Source organism: Saccopteryx leptura, chromosome 1, assembly GCF_036850995.1.
Source record: "Saccopteryx leptura isolate mSacLep1 chromosome 1, mSacLep1_pri_phased_curated, whole genome shotgun sequence".
Lineage (NCBI taxonomy): Eukaryota > Metazoa > Chordata > Mammalia > Chiroptera > Emballonuridae > Saccopteryx > Saccopteryx leptura.
Window position 1 is genome coordinate 155,030,477 of NC_089503.1, and position 16,935 is coordinate 155,047,411.

Here is a 16,935-nt window from a genome sequence, read left to right on the forward strand (position 1 = left end):
CAAGGAAAACGCATTGAGTGATTCCAGTTAATGACTTCCAGATAAGAACTTGCTTATTTTCCTAACAGCCTACTGTGTTCTGCTGAGGCATCACGTAACAAGCAGAAGAGAGAACTCGAATGGGCAACCTGTCTAAGTACCCGGGGACAGAGTCACAGCACCTGGGTCCGCATAAACTATTTTGGAAAAATAAGTAACCTAATGGGAGCTGCAAACCAGAAAAATCTAAAAATAATTTTACGTCTTTAGGCACAGTATTTGCACAACCTGTGAAATTGATAAATGTAGAATCTTGAAAAAGTAAATGCATAACTTTTCTTGGATTACCATGGAAAAAAATAAATATATTTCTGTCCTTCAGAGACAGCATGGAGAAAGATGTGAATGTAGGGAGAATGTCTCCATTGACTGGAGGGCAAGGCTGAGGATTCTAGCCAGGACTGCATCACTCAGACGTCCCCCGACTGTTTTCCTGCCCTAATTATCTGAGCTGCATCTCCCAGAGTAACCACTAATATGAAACCCTCGCTACATGAAATGTAAACAACTATACAAACCGTAATGATGATCTTTAAGTTCACCACAGTGGTCTGACCACATCAAACGCGAACGAGGAGGCGGTTTCCAGAATGCTGTCAAATAACAGAAAACAACCTGTTGCTGGAAATAGCAGTGGAGTGGTGGGAAAGAGATCCCCAAATTGTTTTATCCGCATCAGAATAAATGAGCTAAGTAATAATAATAATAATAATAATAATAATAATAATAAAAACAATAACAGACCAGGGCTATCATAGAAGGAAACCATTTTGGTATGTTTTATTATAATTCACAGTTATAGAGAGAAAAAAAGCAAAGAATGGGGAGAAAATATAGTTACCATTTTTAGAACTTTTCTGGCATGGAGGGAACCTTACCTGTCTATAATGAGATTTACTTTTCACTCTGTTTTTATCAGTCTGGAGACAATGCCCAGAGGGGAAAAAAAGAAGTCTAACTTTAAAGAGATATTGTGTTTAATGTTTGTAAAGTAGTTTGATTGCTTAGACATTAAAAAAAAAGTCAAGTCAAGTAAAAAAAGCATTATTATAGCATTTGTGGCATTTAAACCTATAATTAAGGTGACTAAATAGTTTCCATAGCCCTCTTATATTCAGTCCTTTAAATTTTTTTGCAAGTTTATAATTTGAAGCTAAAACTTTCCACATTCTACATATCAGTAAATATGTATTGTCTGGAATCACTTAAAATTTATTCAAACAAGTTTGATTTTGGTAATTTGTCTCTTTTTGGATAATTTGAAAGTCATTGAAAGTCACGGATGTTTCAACATAAAGCAAATAGGATGCTATATTTCATTCTGGATTAAACCTTAAAATCAAATGTAGCCTATAGAGAACCACAAGGAGCTTATGTGAAGTTGGAAAATAATAGTGAAATGATAATAACATCCTTAATATATTAAAACCATGCACTAAGCAGGTTATGTTGCAAATTTTTACATTGAAAATGCATGCTTGCAACACAAGTCCTCCTCTCATTTGACTAATTACCAACTGATTGTATATATGCTAAACTTAAAATATAATATTTTTTATATATTGCAAAAGGTTCTATTTCTAGAAGCAGTGCACATCCCCAAATTTTTCATTATCTATGCTTCCCTTTATTATTTGAGGAAACAATATGTAAACTTCTGAGATGAATTACGATCTCATAAATATACCCTATAACAAAATTTAATCATAGATTAATTATATTTTATTATTCGCTCTTCAACACTTAGCCAGTAGATTTACGGGACAGGGAGTACAGGATAAAGGTGGAGAGGAAGAAGGTGAAGTCTTGATAATCTTCTGTTTTACATATTATATATATTTAAATTTGTTTACAATCCTATAACCAGAAAGCACAATGGGCTAGGCCTTCCATTCCAAGTTATAAATAAATGAAAGGAAACAAGCTGATGAAGATGTGTTGTTTGTTTATATGTTGGTTGGTTTTTTCTTATAACTCTCAGAAGCATGGTAAAGATATCGGCATTTTTGGCACAACTCAATTGAGAGCACAGGTCATTCATCATCCATTTATTAAGAGTATTCTGTGTCTCATGTTACCAGGCAAAAGCACTTCCAAAACAATTAGACACAAATAGAGATGTGTTTCAAGCAACTGAGAGGAACAGAGAGTAATTTCAATAGTGTAGGCCTAGAAGAAAATCAGCAAGGCTTTGGGATCACTGGGGAAGAAAGTCAGACAGTTGGCAGCTTAGAGGATGATGAGCTATCCCCGACTTTGTCTTCTACGTTAACTCTACCTTCTACTCAGTTTCCAAATGCTCTAGAGTTTAATGGGCTCTTTGCCTCTCATACTGTGCTCTATGGACTGGCCAGATTGCATAACCTGGAAGCTTGCTCATAGATAAAATTTGGGGACTCTCTTCCAACCCAAACCTACTAAATAAGAATCTGCATTTTAAAGAGATTGCCACGTGATTCACGTGTATATTCAAGTTTGAAAAACAGTGCCCCGGGTTCTGTCTTTCCTCCAACCATAAAATGTGTAGTATTTACTCATAGAGAACAAGCACAAGGTAAGTATTGACACAATTCCTCATGGCCTACACGTGAGTGGAGAAAGTTGCAAGTTCCCGGTTGTCAAGGGCATGTAACAGTGATAAGACCTGGAAATCTGAACACGCATCCAAGTAGGTCAGGGAAAGTATTGGGTATATGGGCCTTTTGACTGGGGATGGTGGCATGACTGTGGGCAATGGCAACACATGATGGGTTTAGAAAGAAATGGATATACCAATAGTGGAGAATAAAGGACTGAGAAGGTAGTTGGTAGAAGAGAGGCCCTTCTTGTTCCATTCTCACAAGTTCTCCCTTATGCTTGATAGCTAGCTTCCAAGAGGAGTTGGAAAAGAAGGTAGTGTGGGTGCAAATGGGAGACATAGGGCCGGGGGAGCCTTGCCTTGACCTAGCTAACCGGGAAGGGGCCAAGATCGAAAATGGAAGAAACTGAGTTGCATTGCAGGGCCAAGTCTTTGGTTGTATCCCTCTATTTGCAGATATGGGGCTGTGAGTACAAGTAAGTCTTAAATTTTATTTATTGATTTCAGCCAGAGAGTAAGGGGAGAGCAAGAGAGGGAGAGAGAGAGAAAGAGACAGGAACTTCCATCTTTTCCTGAATGTACCCTGCCTGGGGATTGAACTGGCATCCTCTGTGCTTCAGGACAATGCTCTAACCCAGTGGTTCTCAAACTTTTTGAAGTCAGACGCATTTAAAACCCTACAAATAATTGTAGGCACACTATATACAAATTTCTGAGAAAATGTTATAATAATTAAGTCAAATATTAAAGAAAAAATATAAAGTCCAAGTGTGCTTTTATGTTAAACAAAATAAATACAACAAAAATTTATTCTGACATTAAAAATCATTTTTATGCCCTGGCCGGTTGGCTCAGCGGTAGAGCGTCGGCCTAGCGTGCGGAGGACCCGGGTTCGATTCCCGGCCAGGGCACACAGGAGAAGCGCCCATTTGCTTCTCCACCCCTCCGCCCCGCTTTCCTCTCTGTCTCTGTCTTCCCCTCCCGCAGCCAAGGCTCCATTGGAGCAAAGATGGCCTGGGCGCTGGGGATGGCTCTGTGGCCTCTGCCTCAGGCGCTAGAGTGGCTCTGGTCGCAATATGGCGACGCCCAGGATGGGCAGAGCATCGCCCCCCTGGTGGGCAGAGCGTCGCCCCTGGTGGGCGTGCTGGGTGGATCCCGGTCGGGCGCATGCGGGAGTCTGTCTGACTGTCTCTCCCCGTTTCCAGCTTGAGAAAAATGAAGAAAAAAAAAAATCATTTTTATGTTACATTTTTTGAGTTATGCTTTTTAGAATTCGTAAAAAAGAGGGGTTAAAAAAAGACAACAAAGTTATCTTTTTATATATAGATAGATAAATTCTTAGTAACATTTAGTAAATTTGGCAGGTCCTAGTGTGAATGTGTTTTTTCATTCTTGTGTTTATGAGAAACATGATCCTGATGTGTCCTAGCAATTTCTTCAATGTTTGGGCATATATTTGAAAGACAAACTCTCATTTCCTCATCAATACATTGAAGAATTCCTCTCTTTGTACTCTTAATTGTGTTGATGGTAGAAAATTCTAATTCACATAAATAGGATGTTGAAAATTGTAGTAAAATGTTCAAAGCTTTTTTAGATATTGCCACATATTCTTCTTTTATAGAAATCCAAACGGCTTCAAGAGACAATTCCTTATGTTTAATCATCAATCCAAAACCCCCACCATACTTATCATCTTAACTTTACACCAAACAAAGGATAGAAGAAACTTGCCTCCAGTCTTTCTGGGGAACATGGGGGGTAGTGTAAACAATCCAGCACCACAGTTTAACAGCCTTTTGCAACCTAATCAAGCAAGGGAGGTGGGAGGTTGGGCAGACTGTCAGCTTACAGCCAATTCCCCACACCTCTGTTCTCCAAAAATCTTAACTCCAAAAATCCTGTTGGATTTTTGATTCCCAACAGGCACATATTTCTCTGGAATACCGTAGGGCGCACCTGGAAACCTTCTAGGTTGCACCAGTGCACCCTGGTGCACACTTTGAGAACTACTTCTCTAACCAATCCCGTTATCTGGCCAGGGCTAAAAATAATTCTTCTAAGAAAAATAAAATTTCATTTCTTCACATCTGATTAATTATATGACATTTTTAAACCACAGTATAAACATGAGATATCTGTGTTTAAAAGCCATCAGTGGCTTCTTCTGACTACTAAATTATGACTTGGCTCATACCATTATGTTTGGTTCCTAACTACACCTCTAGCATTATTTCTTTTTTTTTTTTTTTTTTTTTTTTTTTCATTTTTCTGAAGCTGGAAACACGGAGAGACAGTCAGACAGACTCCCGCATGTGCCCGACCGGAATCCACCAGGCACGCCCACCAGGGGCATCTTCCCACCAGGGGGCGATGCTCTGCCCATCCTGGGCGTCGCCATGTTGCGACCAGAGCCACTCTAGCGCCTGAGGCAGAGGCCACAGAGCCATCCCCAGCGCCTGGGCCATCTTTGCTCCAATGGAGCCTTGGCTGTGGGAGGGGAAGAGAGAGACAGAGAGGAAAGCGCAGCGGAGGGGTGGAGAAGCAAATGGGCGCTTCTCCTGTGTGCCCTGGCCGGGAATCGAACCCGGGTTCCTCCGCACGCTAGGCCAATGCTCTACCGCTGAGCCAACCAGCCAGGGCTAGCATCATTTCTTGAAGCCACCAAGAGTACTAGAAAAAGAAAGTCAAAGAAATAGAAGAAAATTTTAGTGCAAATTCTAAGTCAATAGACCTGTATTGGTGTGTGTGTGTGTGTATGTGTGAGAGAGAGAGAGAGAGAGAGATACATATGACAATATTGACTTCTTTATCAGTTAACTCTGAGCAAAATAATGCTGTATTAAAAAATCATCCCAAAGGCCCTGGCCGGTTGGCTCAGTGGTAGAACGTCGGCCTGGTGTGCAGGAGTCCGGGGTTCGATTCCCGGCCAGGGCACACAGGAGGGGCGCCCATCTGCTTCTCCACCCCTCCCCCTCTCCTTCCTCTCTGTCTCTCTCTTCCCCTCCCTCAGCCAAGGCTCCATTGGAACAAAATTTGCCCGGGTGCTGAGGATGGTTCTGTGGCCTCTGCCTCAGGCCCTAGAATGGCTTTGATTGCGGCTGAGTGACGCCCCAAGTTGGGCAGAGCATCGCCCCCTCATGGGCGTGCCAGGTGTATCCCAGTTGGGCACATACGGGAGTGTGTCTGACTGCCTCCCTGTTTTCCAGCTTCAGAAAAAAAAATCCCAAAACTGAATGGGAGAGAAAATAGAGAGCCCAGTGTATCACTTACATCAGAATCATAAAGAACATTTAGTTAAAAATGAAAATTTTTGGAACAAAAGTGATTTAAGATGCTCATTTATGCTCACACATCTACACATTGGCTGAAGGTGGTCTAAGCTGAGCTTTCTTGGATGGCTCTGCTAGAGAGTGGGTCACTCACACTTCTGAAACTGGCTGGGGTCAACAAGGAAGTTTCATAACCTCCTGATAGAACAGAGGCCAGCCCAAGCATGTCCTTCTCATTGTGCTGATGGAAGTTCAACAATACTGGGACAATCTTGTTACAAACTCCATTCTATGTCGTATAGGCTAAGATGCCCTGACCAAAGATAGTCACATGAAACACCCTGTGCTAAGGAGTGAGTGGAGAGTCCGCTCTGACCACGATAGGGCAACACTGAAAGTTATAGACCAAAGTCCAGATTTATAATTTAATTGCTGTGGGTGGAATAAAGAAAGGAAGAATAATCTATTCCACCACAAGTCTCCTTTTAAAAATAGCAACCACCATATCATAAAGATGTAGCAATTAGAGATGCAAAATCTAACCCAGTGATGGTGAATGTCTCCATCATATGACCCCATAATCAAGTCTTGTTTTCATTTTCTGTTTTGTAGAAGATTTTATTTGCAATGTTATTGTAATGATTGCCAAATTATATTTCACAATTTACATGGTTATAAACTTGATTGAATCACTTTATGTATAGAGGGGTCAATAAACTACAGCCCACGGGCTAAATCTGTCACACTACCTGACTTTGTAAATAAAGTTTTATTGAAACACAGCCATTTCTCAGTTGCTGACTTATTGCCTATGACTGCTTTCATGCTGCCACAGCAGAGGTGAGCAGTTGTGATAGAGGCTGTATTGCCTGCTGAGATACTTACTGTAAAGCTGAAAATATTGACAATCTCATCCTCTACAGAAAACTTTGACCTCCCAACTTATCATATTTAAGACATGAACACCTCCTAATCCCTGTTAGATGTCACCCAAGACCTATGTCCCTTGAAAAAGAAGGAAGTTTTTGTAACTAACTGAACCAGGATCTAGGTGCACCTCTGGCTGGCTCCAAAGCCAGTGCTATTTCTAATTTTGTATACTGTTTTCACAGTATCGGCACTACTTTGAAGAATGCTTCTTACTTTGATATGAGAGGGGAAATAGAGAAGCCAATGTACCAATTATATCACAATCACGTGAAAAACTTGTGAAAATTTTAAGTTCTTTAAACAAAATCCCTATGCCTGAGACATGGAAATCGGAATTTCAAAAGCCATCACAAGGTGATTCTTATCCACACTAGCAATAAAGAATGAGAAGTATATGTAAAACAACTTGTGATTGGTGTTGACTTTGAGTTGATGGTTTGGAGGAGAGTGGGAAGGGCTTGACATCATTACAATAATAAATGGAGCAGAGAACCAATGAGGCATGGGATATAAAGTCCACAAAAAAGAAATAATATCTCACTGGAAGCCATCTAAAATAGACTCAGAATACATTATATTCTAGCTCTTCTGCAGTTTCCCACCTTGGTGCTGCCTTTGTTAATTATAAGCCTCATGTGTGTCTCCAATTCAGAAGCAGTTTAGATAAATAGAGAGCTTTGGAGGACAGAGATAATGTCTGCAGGTTATAGACCCAGATGTCTGCTTTTTGAGTGGAATTTTATAACCCAGTTTTTCCAAATAGGATCTGGAGCAGGTTATAACAGAATCAAGCAAAGAAAAAATAATTTGACACAACATCAACACAGTAGAAATAAATTATCTTAATGTATATCTATATTGTGAGTTTTTTATTCAAACTGTTGAGGGTGATTTTTCTTTTTGTTTAGAAATAGGTGGGTAGAAGTAATTGTAACAGTGAATTGTTATTAACACCCCACTTTCTGGGTTCAGAAAGATGTCTCCAGTAGCCTAAAGCAGGCTCCAGCCACTGCGCTGAGGGGTTTGGTAAGAGCCATCAGGTGGAGTCTTAGTACTATCGCTAGGTTGATGGGCATAGAGGCAGTGCTGCTTTTCCCTCCCCAACGCCAAGTTAGGCACTGAAAGAAAATCTTTCACTAAGACTAGAGAGCGCCTCCCAAAAGAGAAGAAGCATGGTATCTTGTCTTTCCCAATGAGAGACTTCTCAGATGCAGAGACTAAAAGCTCAACTCCAGCCACCACTAAAGATTCCAGTGAGAGAATTCTCAGGAGAACGTTCTGAAAACCTCAGATGATGTAGGCTGCACTATTCTCTTCAGTTGCTTTCCCTTAAGTATGAGGAAGAATTAGGCATATTGACATACATCCTCTTGTCCCCTCCTCTGAGAGAGAGATTTCTGAAGCCTGCAAGTCTAGTGGAATGGGCTGTTCCTTCAAGTCTTCATGGTAAAATGTGTCCAGGAAGAAGATAGGCAATGTTATTCCAAATCAAGTTCTCCGTGGTTGTTTAAAAATTCAAAGTAGGATAGCAATGGTTCTTTTTTTTTTAATGATTTTACTTATTGACTTTAGGGAGAGAAAAGTGAGAAGAAGAGAAAGGGGTGGGGAGGAGCAGGAAGCATCAACTTGTAGTTGCTTCTCTGTATGTGCCTTGACCAAGGAAGCCCAGGGTTTTGAACTGGCAACCTCAGCATTCCAGGTCGATGCTTTATCCACTGTGCCACCACAGGTCAGGCACAATGGTTCTTGTGGTACATGTATAGGTGAGCATAGCTGCGGAGCTGCTCGAGTTATGGTAGAGGTCAAGTGATTAGGTGTCCATACAAGAGAAAGGACTGGTGATTTTGTACCTTTAACTTGTCAAAGGGAGTCATGGCCAAAGCTATCTTTTGGAGAAGGAAACAGTCTGGGAGCAAGATGAAAAATGTATGGCCCTGTAGTACCCAAGCATCATGCCAAGAGAAGATACTAAGGGAAGATGAAACCAGTCAATACCAGAGTGATGCCAGAGACCTCTCTCTCTCTCACCAACAGTTAAGTCCCCTAGTGTAGCATGGTGCCCCCAATAGTGGGGAGCAGGTGCTTAGAAAGGGAAGAAGTGGAGGTTTCTCGAACCAGAACCTGTCGCCGTACTCCAGTGGCTGAGGAGGCAAGTGTAACCAGTGGTGCATCAGAGAAGAAGATGATCCTTGAACTGAATTGACATTAAAGATTTTTTACAATAAAAAGAAATGTATCCAGTACTCAAACAAACAAACAAATGAACAAACATAAATCTCTGCTACTAACTGAAAATGATTCCCAGGGGTCAGTGTCCCATGGGTGTCTTGCATTCCCGCCCCTGCTGGGAGCAGAGGCACTAACTGCTTTGCTCTGACAGCCTTTTCATGGAGAGTGCTGTAAGAGCTGTCCAGCAGTAGCTTAATTCAAAACACGAATAGGAGCCACAGATGGAATTTTAGTTTTTCTAGCAGTCACTTTTTAAAAGTAAAAAGAAACAGGTGAAACTAATTTCAATAATGTAATATTAATTTACCCAATACATCAAAAATGTGAATATTTCAACATTTGATCAATACAGAAAACATGTTTGGTGAGCTGTTTTCTTTTTTATATATAATAAGTCTTCAAAATCTGGGATGTATTTATTTCACACCTACAGCACATCTCACTTGACATAGCCACATTTCAAATATTCAGTAGTCACATATGCCTGTGGTTAGACGGTGGAGGTCTACCGTCCTGAAACGTTTTGGACTAACGGGTTTGTGGAACCCTTTAGTAAGTGACAAACATTGGCGCTATGGCATGATTTACAGTAATTGACAAAGATACTTGTTTTGGTGAGGCTTTTTCTAAGTGATAAGGCTACAAAGGTTGTTCCTTTGCTTATGCAATGGAAACAACAGTAAGTGTTCATGCGGACACACACACACACACACACACACACAGCACTTATTCTCCAACTTTTCTCACCCTGAACAAAGTGTGGATAGAGAAGTTTATAGTTATTTAGCTTTAAGGGCCAGAAAACTATTCTTTGAGGAGAAAGATCTGGGAAGTCTCCAGTCGGAAACAGAAGTGTCATTGTTGTGTGAACTTCAGAGGAGAGATGGACCATCTCCACCAGCAGGAAAAGAAATGGAGTAACTTTTCAATGTCTGACGTGAGTGTAATCAACTTGGTGTATTCATTCCAGTGCCTTCGGGAAAGAGTGAAATCACTTTTCAACTTGGTGAGATGTTCAGTTGATGGTTCTAGAATGTGACATGAGACCTGAAGGGACATTTAAAGCTGGCTCAGTTCATTTGGGTCACATTCATATTCACAGGGGTTAAATGACCAACGATATAGTTTTATTTTTTTAATGTCTAATCTGTTTGTCACCAGTTCTACAGTGTACACATTTGTTTATATCATACTTATAGCAATACAAATTAAAGTCATTGACTTGCCTTAAAGAAGAAAGAAAACAACAGTTTTATGATAAGTATTCTTGATAGGTAGATATTGTATCTCCCACTGGAGCAAAAGGCCAGTATAATAAAATTAATGTCTCTCTCCAGAGCAATGCTAATCAGGCTTTCTGCCCTTGATAAAAGATTTGGATTTCAGTAGCTTGGAAGAGGTTCTATAAGATGTCTTATTGCGTGTTCAGGTACAACATGGCCCCTTTTGTGTCACTCTGTGAGAACTAAGACTTATAACTTGCACAAAAATGATAATCCTCTGGCTACTGTTGTTGTTAGTGTAACAATCTATCTTTCAGCTCTGACCCAAGAGTCTTATGCTTTCTAACAGCATTCATAAAAGTATAGGCAGCTAATTTGTTTTATACTTTTCAGTTTTTGTGGTTTTTTTAAGTGAGAGGAGGGGAGACAGAGAGACAGACTACCATATGTGCTCCAACTGGGATCTTCCTGGCAAGCCCTCTATGGGGGGGGGGGGAGTGCTCTGCCCATCTAGGGCCATTTCTTGGCAACTGAGCTATTTTTAGTGCCTGAGGCAGAGGCTCCACAGAGTCATTCTCAGCAATCTCAACCAACTCTCTTGAACCAATCAAGCCATGACTTTGGGAGAGGAAGAGAGAGAGACACACACACAGAGAAAGGGGGTGGAGAAGCAGATGGTTGCTTCTTCTGTGTGCCCTGACTAGGAATTGAACTCAGGACCTCCACATGCCAGGCTGGCACTCTACCAATGAACCAACTGTCCAGAACCCCTTTTCAGTTCTTGATAGAAAATATATGACTGCATATATTGACTGCATATATATAACTGAATATATATATAAAATGTATATGTATCATATATATATACACACACACACACACACACACGCACACGCACAAATACCAGGGAACATTAAGAAAAGTGACGCTTGTGCACTGTTGGTAGGAATATAAATTGGTGCATAGAAAAAAGTTTGAAAATTTCTCAATTGAAAATAGATCTATGATTTGATTCTATTTATGAATATTAATCTAAAGGAAATGCCGAAGTATTAACTCAAAAATTTATGCACCCCCATATTCCTTGTAGTATTATTTACAATAGCCAAGACATGGAAGCAACCTAAGAGTCCACTGATGGATAAATGCATAAAGACAATGCGGCATATATTGAAATATTATTCGGCTATAAAAAAGAAGGAAATGCTGCCATCTGTGATAACCTGGATGGACCTGGGGTGCATAATGCTAAACAAAATAAGTAAGACAGAGAAAGACAATACCATATATCTCATTTACCTAAGACAACAAACAAACCGAACTCAGAGAAATAGAAAACAGATTGCTGGTTGCCAGGGGTGGGACATGGGGGACAGGAAATGAGTGAAGGTGGCCAAAAGATATAAATAAAAAATAAAAATATAAAATGAATAAGTCCTGGGGATGTAAGTGTACACCATAGTAATAGTAATAATAGTTAACAACACTACATCCTGTATTTGACAGTTGCTAAGAGAGGAAATCTTACAAGTTTTCATCACAAGAAAAAAATTGTAAACTATGGTGGGTAATAACTAGGCTTATATATATTTATGATCATTTTGCAATATATATGCCAATTATTATATTGTGCATCTAAAACTGATGTAATGTTATATGTCACTTATACCTCAATTAAAAAGGTAATAGTCTCACAGTCCACCCCTGGTTCTCTGTGCTGCTCAGATCTTTCCCGTTTGTGAAATACATTCTCTCCTCCTCCTGTAAGAGAGCCCAAGCCGCATCTTTTTATAGCCTTATGCTCAAGCTTACAGTCCAGAACCTCATCATTGAAATCGGAGTCAAGTAATTGATGAGATACTTCAGCTGCAGTTTCCCCCTTATCTGAAGACCTGTGAACGAAAGGTATCTATCACCCAGATTGTATGTTGAGGGTGAAACAGGGACAGATGGGCCACAGTAGAAATAGGTTATTCAGAAACGAAGGGCACATAGTGGCTACTGATCCATAGCAACTCTGAAATCCTGCCCTTTTTCATTGCTTTGGGGACAAAAAGTATGCTCATTAGGACTGAGTTTGCTCTCTGGGTGTGGTTTCTGCAGCGGTTCTACACTCTAGGTTCTTGGCTCTGCCTTCTGAGACATCCTGCATTTTGTATTAGGATGGCCTGTGTTCGCATGCAACTAGTTATCTTAGCCTGTTTCTGGTCCATAGAATGTTGAGAGCTCAGAGCTCCTTTTTATTTATTTTTTCTTTAAATGTCTGTCTCTTTTAGTCCAAGCTGATGTAATTTCTTTAACAGCTTTGTGGGTTTCCTGATAATCAAATTATAGTCCAATTAGGCAAAAGTGAAGTTTATAAATCTCTTAGAAACAAAACCCTGCCTAATTTGATAGAGATCAATTTATTTCATAAGTTTTAAGAGCCTTTTTGTCTAGCAAAGAGAATATAAAACGCTTATATTCTCTTAAAATTCTTACAAGTTTTTTTGTATAGCAAAGATGTTATAAAACACCAGCTTAACTATATATTTCTCAGGTCTCAAGAAGGGTCTTATAACTTTACATCTGACTTCATTACTACCCAGAAGTCACATTTCCTGTGAATACTTCGCATTCAGTATTTGCACCGGAACTTTTCTAACTTCAAAAACCTTTTGCCAGCTGGAAATTCTGAAAGTGAAAAACAGTTTTATTTTCCAGCCCAGCCAGCCCTGATTTGTAAATAATTCCTCTAAATTCCACTGAAAAGTTGAACACGCCCTTCCTTAATTCATTTCTCTTTTGAAATACTTTATCAAAGACAGCTTTAAGAAAACAGATTACACTTTTAACTTTCTGCCCAAAATATCACCTCATCAGGTGATTTATTAGGCACTTCTCATGTTTTCTAAGTTACAGCTAGTGACGGTCTCACGGGTTGCTCCACCAGTATATAACACAAATCCTCTCCAGCTCACAACATCAGTCTTCCTTCACATGCAAGTGTCTACCAACAGTAACTTCACTGCCCAGGCCCAGAGGCCCTGCCTATGTTTTAGGTTATTCTTGCAATGGCATCCCTCACTTTCAGATACTAATTCCTATTTTAGTTATCATTGCTGCATAACAAACAGCCCCCAAACTTAGTGGGTTAAAACAACCATTGTGTTTGATCATGATCTGTTGGACTGGCAGGACCTAAACTGACCATTGTTCTACTGATGTTGCTTTTGGTCAGAGGTGGCTGGCTCTGGGACAGCTGAGAGGTTTTGTCCACAGGTTTGGCTCTTTCCCAGGGGAAGCCGGGGGCTGAGGCCTCTTCCTCTATTTGGCTTTCTCCCTGTGGCTAACTTGGACTTCTTTGCATAATGTCTGATCTGAAGAGCAGGAGTCTCCAAAAGACTAGCTCCAACGAGCAAATGCTATGAGGCCTTTGTTTGAATTACACTTCCTTATTCCCCGTTGGTCCAGTGCAGAGTCAACTTTGGAGGTTATATTCGATTTTAAATTATGTGAATATCTTTAGGACTAGGTCACTGCAGGCTACAACCCACCAGAGTTTTCTGTGTTGCCCTTATTGCACTAATAACTTTGTAGTTTTGATTATTTTTCCCTCTACTCATTACTGTGTCCACGGGAACTAGAAATAGGCCTAAGATGCAGTGGATTAACAATAATTGTTTGTAACTCTTTATCCATTAAGAATATGTGTAGGTCTCTTAAGGTCAAGTGTACTGAAAAACATCAGACAACAATTCATGGCTAGGGGCCATGCATTAAGTAGTAATCCCATTACTTTGTACTCACAGTAAATTCTTTTAGATGTATATGATGAATTCCCCAAAGAAAAACATGGTTTGTTCATACTAAAATATACAAAGTCCAGAGAAATAAATTGATTTATCAAATAGAAAAGAAAATTATTGAAGAATAATACCCAAGTTCTCCTCAATAAAACACAGAAGGGCAGTCTGACCAGGTGGTGGCTCAGTGGATAGAGTGTCAGACTGGGATGTGGAAAACCCAAGTTTGAGACCCCAAGGTCGCCAGCTTGAGCACGGGCTCATCTGGTTTGAGCAAAGTTCACCAGCTTGGAACCAAGGTCACTGGCTCGAGCAAGGGGTTACTCGGTCTGCTGTAGCCCCACAGTCAAGGCACATATGAGAAACCAATCAATGAACAACTAAAGTGCCACAACGAAAAAAACTGATGATTGATGCTTCTCATCTCTCTCTGTTCCTGTTTGTCTGTATCTATCCCTCTCTCTGACTCTCTCTCTGTCTCTGTAAAAGAAAAAAGAAAGAAAGGAAGAAAGAAAGGAAGAAAGAAAGGAAGGAAGGAAGGAAGGAAGGAAGGAAGGAAGGAAGGAAGGAAGGAAGGAAGGAAGGAAGGAAGGAAGGAAGGAAGAAAAAGAAGGCAAACTTCAAACTCAGGAAAAACATTGATTTTTGCAAACTTTCAGCCCAGAATAATGGGGATTCTGAGTGTATAAGTTTCCTATTGCCACTGTAACAAACTGCTGTGAAGATAGTGACTTAAAGCATTTATAGCTCTGGAGGTCAGAAGTTCAAAGCCAGTTTCTCTGGGCTCTTGGGGATCTAAGGGCAGAATCGGTTTGCTTCCCCTTTTCAGTGTCTGGTACTCCTCACCTTTGACCTGTGTTCCCAGCCTTCCCTCTTCCAAGTCATCAAAACGCCCACATCTCCTCCTAGGACTCGGACTCCTCTGGCTTCTCCTATAAGAACCTTTGTGATTAAATCAGACTCACCTGGCAAATCTCTCTGTCTCAAGATTTTGAACTTAATCATATCCACAAAATGCCTTCTGCTTTATAAGGTAGCAGTCACAGCTCCTGGGGACTAGGAATTGAACATAAATGGATGTCATGAGTTAACTTACCCACGGAGATACTAAATTAGCCACATGAAATTAAAATTATACATACTATATGAAAGTATATAGTTTTTATTTTTTCTCTCAATTTTAAGAAAATTTTGAGTTTTGAACAATTTTGGAGATGGTAGCAGGGAAAGAAAATGGAAACAGACTACTGATATTTCTGAAGTTTGTTTTCTAAGAGTCTAAATCTTAAGCAAGTTTAAAACAAGTATTTTGAGAGAAGACTTGCAGATTTGGACAACGTGTCTTGGATAAATATATGGACAGGGTGTCTAGAGAGGGTGGGGAGCCTTCCCTCAAGAACCGAGGGCTCCTGAACTGGTAGGGGAGGCAAGAGGTCTGGGTTTTGTGGTCTCACCAGGGAACCAGCAAGACGTCCGATGGAATGAGAGATGGATGTGTTGATAAGTCACAGAACATTCCCTCTTCCAGACCTGGCATAGAAACAACCAACCTGAAGTGGGTTTGCGCACAGGGAAACAACTACTGAATAGGAAGGTCGGTGAGTGTTGCCCAAGGCCTTGCTCCTGGAAGACAGCCTGGTGTCACAATCAGGAGGAGACTCAAGAATAACAACAGCTGATTTTTCTTTTACCAGGCAGAGAAAATGGAGTTCCAGAGTCAGAAAATAAGTTGTAAGCTCTGGCAGGGTGGTTCAGTGGTAAAGGTAGAATGTCGACCTGGCATGTGGAAGTCCTGGGTTCAATTCCCAGTCAGGGCACACAGAAGAAACTCCCATCTGCTTCTTCATCCCTCCCCCTCTTGCTTCTCTCTGTTTCTCTCTCTCTCTCTCTCTCTCTTCCCCTCCTGCATCCATGGCTCAATTGAAGTAAGTTGGCTCTGGGTACTGAAGATGGCTCCACCATGGCCTCTGCCTCAGGCACTAAATAATGGCTCTCGCTGCAATGGAACAAGGGCTCGAAATGGGCAGAGCATAGTCCCTTAGTGGGCATGCTAGATGGATATCAGTCGAGGCACATGTGGGAGTCTGTCTCTCTGCCTCCCCTCTTCTCACTAAAAAAACAAACAAAGAAAGGTTGTAGAAAATTTAAAAAATAAACAAAAAAAGTGCTTGCATATCTGAGCTTGAGGACTGAGAACGTTCAACATAGCTTTCTACTCTCTCTTCTTATCATATGTGTGATAATTTTTCACATTGTTTCAAATATATATATATATGCAAAAGTCCCATTACTTGTATGTTATATATTAAAAGGAATACTATAATTTTGGTGTATGAACTTTTGGAACAAAGGCATAAACATACACTTGGAAAAACATTTGCCGCCCACTCTTTGACTATTATTCTTTACTGATCATGTCAACCAGGCACCTTTTTTGTTTTTGATCTTATAAGTAGTGATGTGTTTATTGAGATCCAGAAACAAATGTAAAAATTCCTCACTAAACTTAAGTATCTCAATTCCATACATTTCTGTTAGTACTATCCATTGAAAGTATTGCATTTACTTCCAAGTTGTTACTTAAGGAAGAAAATGAATATCTATAGGTTCTTTTTATTTATTTATTTTTATTTATCTTTTTTTTTTTTAGGTGAGAAGAAGAAAGATAGTATGGCAGACTCCCACATGCACCCCAACCAGGATCCACCCAGCAACCCCATCTGGGGACAATGCTTGAGTACCAAGCTATTTTTAGTGTCTGACACTGCTGTGTTCCAGCAAAGTTATCTTCAGCACCCAAGGCCATGCTCAAACCAATCAAGTCACTGGCTGTGAGAGGGAAGGAGAGGGGAGGAGGAGAGTGGAAGGGAGAAGCAGAT